Source organism: Lepus europaeus, chromosome 5 (assembly GCF_033115175.1).
Source record: "Lepus europaeus isolate LE1 chromosome 5, mLepTim1.pri, whole genome shotgun sequence".
Taxonomy (NCBI): domain Eukaryota; kingdom Metazoa; phylum Chordata; class Mammalia; order Lagomorpha; family Leporidae; genus Lepus; species Lepus europaeus.
In genome coordinates this window covers 97729952-97741835 of record NC_084831.1, presented here as the reverse complement: position 1 = coordinate 97741835, position 11884 = coordinate 97729952, and the positions used below count along the sequence as shown (strand labels likewise).

Genomic DNA, 11884 nt, shown 5'->3' with positions numbered 1-11884 from the left:
GACAAGCTAAAACCAGAACTGTCTCCCACATGGGTAACAGGTACCCAAGGATTTAGGCCATTTTCCACTGTCTTTCAGGCACATTAGCAGGAAATTAGATAATAAATGGAGCAGTCGAGTCTTGCACAGGCACTCCTACATGGGATGCAAGCATCACAAGTGGCAAATTAACCCCCTAGTTATTACAGATTTTACTAAAAATTAATGAATAGAACACACCTCATCATTGTTTTGCTAAAAGTATTTTATTTGAATTTTATAATTTTGCATCAACATGAATTGCAATGAATGGATCTTCAGCAGAGTTGCTAATAGAAAAGTAAGCTTTGCCATCACTGGAAACAGAGACTTTAATTCCTGTGCAACCGTTACCACTTTTATCTCCAGGAATGACATCACAGTATGTGCCACCAGGAAGACCAGTTTGCAAAGTTGAAGATAATGACCTGTAAAATAAAACTGAACATTTACTTTCAGTTCACTGTAATTAAATGCAAGAATACAGACCATCTCCCAAGCAAATAATTAACTCTGTGGCATAAAACTAAGCAGTCAAAATTTCAATCAGAAAAATATCCAAAACAAACACATTTCCAATGTATGTGAAAAGCTCCCTCAGGACCAAAGCCAATCTCGCAGAAGAGCCAGTATTATATACTCAGTAATGAATATCACTAAAAATTGAAGGCTGAAGAATATGAGTGAAGATTTGCAGAAATTGCTTCTTTTATATAAATACTAGCTCTGGTAGAATTAATATTTTAAATTTGTCCTCAATGGAATTTATTAAAATATTGGGCATTTTTAAAAATTCAATGGGATTATTTCTTCAAAAAGCTCTAAAGATGCTAAAAATAATTTGTGTGGATGTAAAAATAATCTAATATTTCTGTGAAGGACATAATTTGAAATATAAAGCTTTCTTGAATATTTTGGTTTTACATTTCAGAAATGGCAGAAAATAAAGAAATAGCGATGTGCTCCTGTGTTAAAAATGAGATAGGGTTGTCTTATTTATCTATTTACATATAATTGGCCAGTAAAATACAATGTACGCTAGAAGGAGCTGCTCATGGGTAGCGGTTAGACTTGGCTGAGACATTTCAACTGCTGGCAAAGTATTTCGAGATAAGGTTCCATATGTCAGGATTCAAGAATAATAAATGAAAGGCCAACAACAAGAAGTTTCAGAACTAAATATTAAAAACATCCAGAAGCAAATCATTAGCCATAAGGTGTATACTTCTACATTTTGCTATAAAATATCAAATTTGTTATAGAAAAGTAAAAAAGGTGTACCAAACAATCAGATTGAGGAGGGGTGGAGAAAAAGTGCCAGGAGAAAAAAAACAAAAAACAAAAAAAACCGTATTCCAGTACTAAGGAAAATTTTTGCCATGATAAAAAAAAAATCAGGACTACATGAGATTGCAAAACACCTACAATAACTATATTATGAATGTGTAGATCGTGTGTGTGTGTGTGAGAGAGAGCATTTATAGGTTTTTATTAGATATTGTATAAGCACATGATTTTGCAAGGATGCACATAATAAAACTTGAAAAAAAAACTATTATAAAAATGGGAGAACAAAGGAGTAAGAGCCATCAGGATATCATTTTCTCCCTATTCTGATATATGTTTCCTTAAATACCTCGTTAAAAGATTTTCAAATAAAACAAGTTAATAAGCAGGAAACGAATAAACCAACAATATACAAGTTTAAGCTACACTCTTAAATTGATATCTACTTACCAGTCATCATTGTTAAAGACAATGAATCCTTTGTTTCCTCTTCCAAAAGCCACTTGATTGCTACCATTATCCCACCAGTTACTGAAAGGCTGGCCATCCACTACATTACGGAAAATGACCATGTTCCTAAAAGCAAGCACAGCATCATTTAAAATGGTGGTATCCTTACACTGCTACAGTTTAAATACATTTTACTATTAGAGAAAATCTCAAAATAAACAGTCCCACCCTATTTGGCGCCACCTATGCTCACAGACCCAGCCATTGCCACAAATAGTATCTGCGTTGATAGTTACTTCCTTAGTTACACCATTATCGTTTGGTGGTCCCATCCAATCGTTAGTATCCTTAATTAGAAACACAAATAGCAAATAATTCACAGTTTTAACAAATGTGTATTTTCCTTTTTATTTTCTATTATTCCAAACCCATCCTGTCCTGATTCTTAAGTCTCCTGTAGTCTTTATTTAGAACACCAACCCTTTAGTTAGAGAAGCACATATTGCCTGATGTTTATCTTAGTTTTAAATGTTTTTTTTTCTTACTGGGGAGTGAATATTTGTCATATCTCTGAAACAGTTTCTACACTTTTGAAAATGGAAAACATGACTTTTACTTCTTTAATATCCACTGTATTACATTATGCTTGTATTTAATAAATATTGAATTAGTAAATATTGAATGCAATATATTCATGTAATATCAAAAAACTTCCTTCTTTCTTGAGAAAAAAAGGTATCCTGAACAACTTAAAGCTTACTTGTCCGTTCACAATATTTCTTGACCACCGGTAGCTTGACATTACTCGTGTGACTCCATATGGATGAGCAAGCATAAATCCAACTGCCATTTTATACAGTCTGAAAGTTACAAAATTATATTATCAAGGGATATAATTTTTCATAGATATATTAAAAAACAAACGTATTCTGTTTCCTACCTAGCATCCCAGAATGTAAGAATAGATGCTCCTCCAGCTCCATGTCCTCGTTGATTGTCGTGGTTATCCACAAAGACAAGTGCTCTGTCAGAAGGCATAAATCCCCAGCCTTCTCCCCAGTTCCTATTTAAGAAGTAGTAAGATATGTAAATATATGTAGCCTTTTACAATAGCTTTATAGTAATCCAATTGGGTTTCTATAAAGCACTGTCGTATAGATTTTCTCTAAATAAATGCATATTCTGTGCCATTTTATAATAAATATTTAATTTCCAAATAATTCCATTTTTATACATATGTGAATTACTTATATTCCATTGATGTTATAGATAGTATCTTTTGTTTTCAAAAAGTTGTTATAGAATCATCAGTATATTATAATTTAAATAGACTTCAGAATGGTCAACATCCCTATCATATTATGTGGAAAAAAATGCATTAGAATGAGCCTTCAATTCTTAATTTCCCTGTAAAGCATTTTCACAGATCAAATTAATTGATATAGTACAATTCAATTCATAGTATGGCCACATTTTAAGTACTTTGTAAATGTTAAGTTCATTTTAATAATCCAGTTTTATTTTATCATGTATAAAAACAATACGCTAATCCAGTATGCTCATAAAACATGTAGGTAAAAAAATGCAGATGATGTTTTGTGTTTCTAGACAAACTTCTTTGCAATTGGCATTATAAATTTTTTTTAAAAGATGATTATTTAGCTTGGAGAAAACTAACCCTTAAAATAATTGACTCTGGCATTTGTCCAAAAAGGGAGCTTCTAAGAAGATAATTTTTATTTGGGCAGTAACACCAGTAGGTGTGAGACATGACTCAAGTGACAAATAATAGGTCATTTACTTTAGGTAAGACATCTTCTCTCCATTCCACCGGCGAATAACCGTGCCTAATTTTGCACCGTACTTGAATTCTGTCACATGGCCATTTCCGAAGTACTCACTACTTGTAATTGGCTCACCACCCAGATCAATTACCTAGTAGAAATATAGGGGTAAATACCACTTTACAAGAGGTTTTTGAAGCATTTTAGTGAATACATTAACATTGATAGAGAATGGATAAAGGCTGTGTAATTTTATTGTCCAAACCGTTATGCTCATAGGGTGATTCTGACTTTTTGGATAACACGTATGTTACAAAATAGAATGAAAAATAGCTGGCACGGCGGCCAAAATAGGCTAATCCTCTGCCTATGGCGCCGGCACACAGGCTTCTAGTCCCAGTCAGGGTGCCGGATTCTGTCACGGTTGCCCCTCTTCCAGGCCAGCTCTCTGCTGTGGCCCAGGAGTGGCCCTTGGAGAATGGCCAAAGTCCCTGGGCCCTGCACCCCATGGGAGACCAGGAGAAGCACCTGGCTCCTGGCTTTGGAGCGGCCATTGGAGCATGAACCAAAGGCAAAGGAAGACCTTTCTCTCTGTCTCTCTCTCTCTCTCTAACTGTCCACTCTGCCTGTCAAAAAAAAAAAAAAAAAAAGACAAGGTGATCTGTTGTGCTGAGAGAATACCGACCTAATTTAGTCTCCCACATAAATGATAATAACAGTTCAAACTAACACAGCATATATTATTTGACAACAATTATCAAGATTTGATGAATATCAACTCATTGGCAATTCCCCAAAGACAACCAAGATAAAAACATTATCATTAACCCAGTTTCTAATCCAATAAATTATACTATTTTAACTTCACTTATACGTATTAACATACCTCTTGGTAAATGAAAGGTTTACTTCCTGGACAGAACCACGTTGTGTTTAGATAGTTCAGCTTTTCCAAAACCGCCTTTATGTCTCCAGGCCACATATGCTTACACGCATCCAGTCTGAACCCTGCGACACCAATGTCAATGAGACGGTTCAAGTACGCGGCAAGAGTGGAACGCACATAATCTTTTTCCAATGCAAGATCAAGAAGACCAGTCAGACGACAATCTCTGACCTGTTGAGGTTGAAAATTTGTGATTCATAAAACATCACCTTTAACTTGAGAATCTATTTGGTTTTTGATGAACATATTTGCCAACAGATACATCTATAGTGCCTTCTTTGCATTGGGCACTACAGACATATCTTTTAAAAATTTCCTAGTATAAAAATGGGGAATTTATGAAATGTAGCAGATGAGATTTTTTAATTGGTATAATCTTTCGAACATTGATTTGAGTGTGTATTTTTTTTTTAATTTTTGACAGGCAGAGATATTGAGAGAGAGAAAGACAGAGAGAAAGGTCTTCCTTTGCCATTGGTTCACCCTCCAATGGCCGCCGCGGCCAGCGTGCTGCGGCCAGCCCACCGCACTGATCCGATGGCAGGAGCCAGGTGCTTCTCCTCGTCTCCCATGGGGTGCAGGGCCCAAGCACTTGGGCCATCCTCCACTGCCCTCCTGGGCCACAGCAGAGAGCTGGCCTGGAAGAGTGGCAACCGGGACAGAATCCGGTGCCCCGACCAGGGCTAGAAGCCGGTGTGCAGGCGCCGCTAGGCCGAGGATTAGCATGTTGAGCCATGGCGACGGCCTTGAGTGTGTATTTTTAAACAGTCAAACTTGGTAACATGTTTTCCCAAAGAATCTACACTCATAATCGAAATGGAGTTCAATGAGCTACATGTGTCTAATTTAAGATACAGATAATACTTTACTCATATTACTAATTTTTGAAAAATTACCTGATAAATGTCTTGATAGCTCTCAATGCCTCCACTTCCACTTTTACATTTACCATCATTAAAATCCCAACCAGAGTATGGGACAGCTGGAAAATCCCTGGTTTGAGCATTGAAGTAACTCCCACAGGTACTGTGTGTTCCTGCACCTCGACTGTCACCACACATATGATTAATTACAGCATCCACATAAATACGGACCTGAAAAACAAGGTGTCCACTTCAGTTTGACTTACAGAGAGGCAGAAAGCTAAACCATTATTCAATATGAAATACAGCACACAAATAAAACGCAAAATGATTTCTGATATTTTATAAATTTTCTACAAAAACAAAAGTGAAACATGAAGCAAAACTAATAACAACCCTTATCAACATTTCATCCACTATGTATTTACATGAATGATAACTTGACAGACAAGAAACTGTCATAATGAAGAAGACATAAAAATTGCAATTTTTGAGGAAATAGGTTTCAATTGAAACAGGAGAGATTATTGGGAAAGAAGAGGTTAGCCTCTATGCTATGCTGAGTACCTGAAAACAAGACAGCAGATATTAGTCTCTCATTACATTCCTCATTAAAGAGGGAAGATAACTATTTTGTATGAAAAACCAATGTGGAAAATGACCTAGGAATTTCAGATGGAGACATAGTCATATAAAAATGATTGTAAAGGGAATCCATTTCCTAAAAACAAAAATGTTTTTCGAAAATGTTTATGCTGGGGCCCGTGCTGAGGCTCCATTAGAAAAAACCCTGGCCTGAAGCACTGGCATCCCATATGGGCGTTGGTTCAAGACCTGGCTGCTCCACTTCTGATCCAACTCTCTGCTGTGGCCTGGGAAACCAGTGGAAGATGGCCCAAGTCCTTGGCCCCCTGCACCCATGTGGGAGACCTGGAAGAAGCTCCTGGCTCCTGGCTTCGGATCTCCACAGCTCCCGCTGTTGCGACCATCTAGGGAGTGAACCATCGGATGGAAGACTCTCTCCCTCTCTCTCTGCCTCTCCTCTCTCTGTGTAACTCTGACTCTCAAATAAATAAATAAATCTTAAAAAAGAAAATCTTTATGCTTTACAAATAAATTCTTCAGGACTGGCCCCATGGCTCAGTAGGTTAATCCTCTGCCTGTGGTGCCAGCATTCCATAGGGGCGCCGGTTCTAGTCCTGGCTGCTCCTCTTTCAGTCCAGCTCTCTGCTGTGCCCTGGGAGAGCAGTAGAAGATGGCCCAAGTCTTCGGGGCCCTGCACCCACGTGGGAGACCCAGAAGAAGCTCTGGCTCCTGGTTTCAGATCAGCACAGATCCGGCCATTGCGGCTATTTGGAAAGTGAATCAATGGACGAAAGACCTTTCTCTCTGTCTCTCCCTCTCACTGTCTGTAACTCCACCTCTCAAATAAATAAATAAAATCTTTAAAAAATAAAAAAAATGAATTCTGCTTTAAACTTTAACTTATCTCTTCTTTAGTAGATAAATTGTGCCTACAAAAACATTTATGCAATTTGAACATAGTACAATGCAAATTTTGAGTTATAGCTAAGGTATGGGGTGAAATTTAACAGTTTAAAATATGGAAATCTTTCTGCTCAAACAGCAAGAGATGACTGAGAAAAATTAGTTTCCTCCAAAATTGTAAAGGAAACTTCACTTACACCGACATTGTTGCATCTCTTCACCATGTCTCTGAATTCATCTTCATTTCCAGATCTGGTGCATATTTTATAACTAATCGGTTGGTATCTTTCCCACCAAGTCTAAAAGGGTTGGTAACTACAACGTTCTCACTGGGTAGAGAGACCTAAAATATGAAATGTATCAATAAGTGTCAAATTATACTTTTATGTATACTGCTGAATGTTCCAGAAACTAGCCAACAAGTATTTCTCAACTTTTATGTAGTTGCATTTCTTAAGAAACAACTAAAATATTATTAACACATCAAATATATCCTGCTGGGGAAAGATTCTATCAGAAACCAAATAAAAGTTGCCAAAGTACTAAATTTGTTCTTCTACACAAAACTGTTTTATTGAGAATACATTCATATAAAACCGCACTTTACCACACTTCGGAGATGTTGATCAGAATACAATTCGTTATAAACATAGCAAACACTGCCATTGATCCCATGAACAAAACTCACCTGAACTCCTCCAAATCCATTGGGAGCCAAGTATCGCTCACATTCCTTGGCAATATCAACCCAGCGCCACTCAAACAGGTGGACAATAGATGTGCGTCCCTCTTTGGTATGTGGGCAATACTGTGCCCAGCAGAACCCAAGGGCAGAAAGCAACAGAAAGATCTTCATTTTGCTTTCAGCTGATAGATGTTCTTTCTAGGAGCTATTTATATTCCTGTAAAAGCACATGATGCAAAGTAAATGTTAATATGAATAAATACTTGGAGTACAAGTTGTGTATTCATTATCTGAAAAAGATTATCAATAACAATGTCCATGCAACAGCTGAAGAACATTCATAAGATCTCCCAGGAAAATAATCTAAATGGCCTCATAGAACTACTGATTTTTCTTATATTGGGAATATTGGCTTTTTCAAACACCTGGCATTATATATATCTAAAAAGTAATTATTCATGTTTTATTTAATTAGGATTAGATCGTCCATTTACCTTCAGTAACAGAAGGAATATAACTAAGCCAACGGAATCATATTCATAATATTGCTTTAACCATTGATAAAAATATAACAATTTATAACATAATATAATTATTAAAACATAATATAATTAAAAAATATAAAAGAATAGAATATTCTATCTAATTCTTATTTCTATCCCAACCTAAATTTTTAGCTACCAAAAAGTCTGCATTAGGATTTAGGAAACTACTTGGAATTTAAAGAGAGAGAACTTGGTTACCCTGCATCAAATCATGTCTTTATTACGGGGACTATAATAGTAAGTTCTGTGGTGGAAATGTTGGTTTTTTCCTGTAGTCAAATATTTCTTGTACCTAATACAATACTAAATAAATGTATTCACATCCATCTTCATTTTATAGTAATGGAAATTCTAGGAGAGATGATAATAGTACAGCTGAGAAAAATTTTATCCATTCATTCAACAACCATTGCTCAAGTGTCTGCTTTTCCCAAGGACTATGGATGACATTAAGGATACAATGATGGGCAGATAGGTTTCTGTTTTCAGAAGCTTACAATCTAGTGAATGGGAATAAACACATGAGTAAATAATAAATACAACAGTAATAAAAGGGGAAATAAAGTAATTTCAGGTAGTAAAAAGGATTACGAGGAAATAACAGTAAATAAAATAGACAGTGATTGCACCATCAAGATATTTTACGTTGGATGAAAAGTAAGGCATCGCTGAAGGAGATATTGTCAGTTGTGACTTGAATCATTTGATGGAGTTAATCATTTCAAGGTCACAGAAAGAGCAATATAGTAGAAGAAAAAACAAGAGGTGCCAGTGTCAGGGTGCAGTGGCGCAGTGGGTAAAGCTGCCTCCTGAGATGCCTGCATCCCACGTGAGAGCTGGTTTAGTCCCAGATTTCTTTGGACAAAAAGAAAATAGGGAGAAATGTTTCATTTCCAGAGAAGGGTTTTAAATCAAAAATGGAAAGTAAATTTTTCAAGAAGTGAAGGAAAATAACGGGATATCTGTGAGTTCTAGAATCGGAGTAGGAGAGAAAACTGACGGTGTTCTAAAAATGAATGTGTAAAAGCCCAAAGAGAAAAAAGGAGGAGAGGGTTCAGGAGGGAAGGGGAAGTGAAAAGAAGGGAGGGAAATGGAAGGTAAATACTGTTTGAAATTCAAACTTCCCTCAGGGTTCCAAAGACTGAAAAGTAAAGCTGGGAAAAATGAACGTAGAAGCTGACTTCTGTAATATAAATCCTGAGCCTTCTATTTGGCCGGTACTCCTGCTTTATCTATTTTAAAAGTAACTGCTTTAAGCTATGATCTAGAAAAAATAACATGAATAATTTACAAAAGTTCTGTAAATGTGTATTATAATAAACTATTTATGGATTTCAAAATTTTTTGTACCAAAGAAACCTTTTCTTTTAATTCTATTTTTCCATGAACTTTTAAGCATCTCATATAGTTGTTATCATGATTAAACAAATTAATGTACTTGGCCATCCTCTCTTTTGATTTCTTTCCATTCCTTTCTTCCAACCTCTAATAACACTTTCTCCTTCTCCTAATTTTTTCATGTCACCTAGAACAGGTGGAGATAAGGAGAATCCAGCCGTATTTTCCACCTGTAATTTGTCCACATTGTCCCCTCTCTTTTTGATATTTCCCTCTCTCCATTCTGCTCTGCTTCCCTGCCAGCACTATTCTTCCTTCTCTACATTTGCCCACCCCCCTCCTCCTTTTACTCCTCCCTCTCTCCTTCTCTCCTTTATTTTATTTTCCTTATTTAGAATTTCTGGTATACTCAAGTTGGTTTTGAAATACACTTCTCAACTTGCCAATTAAACTCTGGACTGTTCTTTTAATAGCAGAGCATGTTTTTCACAGGTGCATTTAGGAAACTTCCAAAATAAGGAGAAAGTAGCAGGCTTGATTATTATTTTCAGTTTCATTTTAGCTTTTATTAGCATCACAAGATAAGTGAGGTACAAACAAATAACAAAATTCTTCTGGGGTTCAGGTATCATCATATATTATCTCATTCAGGCTTAATTTTCACTTAAAAAGCATTATAAAATGCTATAATTCTCATAGCAAAGATATTAAAACAAAAAATACATTTATTGCTTAAAAAGTCTGCAATTAAAGCTTTGATGTTTTGCTATCAAAAAAGATAAAAATGTTCAAATGAAATTATTATATTTCTTTTTTGCAACAGTTACCCTTAAAGAGTTCTCCACAGAGAAGCTGCTACAGTTATTAATATTAATATCAATGGTTTATGACGTGTATATTGCCTGCAGTATTTTAACTGTGTCAAATAACATATGTTGGGAATTCCATAAAAATATAAAGTAGTACTTTTGGTAATATCATGACAAAAACAATATTCCTGAAGCAGTAAATATATTTGAAGTGTCAGTACAATATATCATTGATAAAAAGAAAATTTTAGCTCAAAGGGACAAAATATGGTGTTCCCAAAAAATTTCTCACCAGTCAACATAAAGTGATTTTATTTCATATACACAATACGAATGACATATAAGGAAAATTCTGTATTGCAAATCCAGTTTTTATCTTAACACATTGTATAACATAAATCTAATTATATAGTTCAAAGTTTTCTGAAATTACATAAGGCAGACTTACAAAAATGAAAGAACACTAACATGTTAACCAAAAAAATAATAACCTCCATACAACTTGTGTTTCTATGGCTTCCTTCACACACACATACACACAAATACAAACATGTACAACAGTTATTTACAAAGTTCTTTTTTATTCCAGAAGTAGTCTCACATCTGTGCCAGATAGCAATACTTTTTAACATATAAATAAATTAATATGGATCAAGAAGAGGCAAGTAACTCATCACTAATACCTCTTAGTGTAGGTGTCTTTTAAATAAAATTCCTAGAAGCAAATAAGTAATAGTAACGTGATCAAAATCTTATGGGAGTATTTTTCATGTCACATATGTCTATGTGATTTTATCATTTCCATATAAACTCTTTCCCATAAACTCTTCCTTGTAATATGCACTATTAATTGTTGTCCACTTTCCTTGTTTCAATATCCTATAATTTCAAATATTGATTTTATTATAGTTTCGGTCAAGTAAATGGCTTCTTTTACTGGATAAAATTCCAAATCTCTTTAAATTTTATATTCATTGTATACATTTTATCAAAAGAGTAAATGTTACAAGCCCCTGACCAAAAAAAATAAAGTTCAACAAGGAAATGGATGTGAGTTCAGATCAGTCATATACGAAGATTAGAGACAAATGGCAAACATACTCAAATTTGTCTACCAAATTACTGACATTCATCAGAGAAACATTTTTAGTCACAGCTGTACATATTTCCAATATTAACAGTACATTTTGTGCTGCTAGACTGAAACATGAGTTGTCAACAAACCTAAAATAGATTGTGAAACTCTGAACTGTATCAAACCATATGACAGAAACCACTTAACTCAACAAAAAAAGAGGAGACTTTTATAATACTCAAAAAAACATTAAAATAGCTTACCTTATTTACTTATATAAGTCAACAGACTTCTAAACTCAGAGTTTTTCAGACATGAAATAACAAGTCTCACTGTTCTGGGTTTGCTTTTTTCATCGGTGGAAAAATAACAAGGGGTTTAGTCTTTCACATATTTCCCATAAACTCTTCCTTGTAATATGCACTGCTACAGCACTACTCCAATTCCTTAAATAGGATTTGCACAGTTTAAGCTGAGCTTCACAAGGACACCAGGTTTGGCACTAATCACATCTGTTTCCTAGATTTTTCAAGCATACATCTCAATGTTTTTGTCACATATTGCAAAGGAAAAAATAGGAAGTTGCCAGCCTCTTG

General features: G+C 35.2%; 1 pseudogene; it reads right to left on the bottom strand.

The window, feature by feature from the left end:
* Positions 1-256: 256 nt before the first annotated feature.
* LOC133759155 (pancreatic alpha-amylase-like) lies at positions 257-7692 on the bottom strand (annotated as a pseudogene).
* Between the last annotated feature and the right edge of the window lie 4192 nt (positions 7693-11884).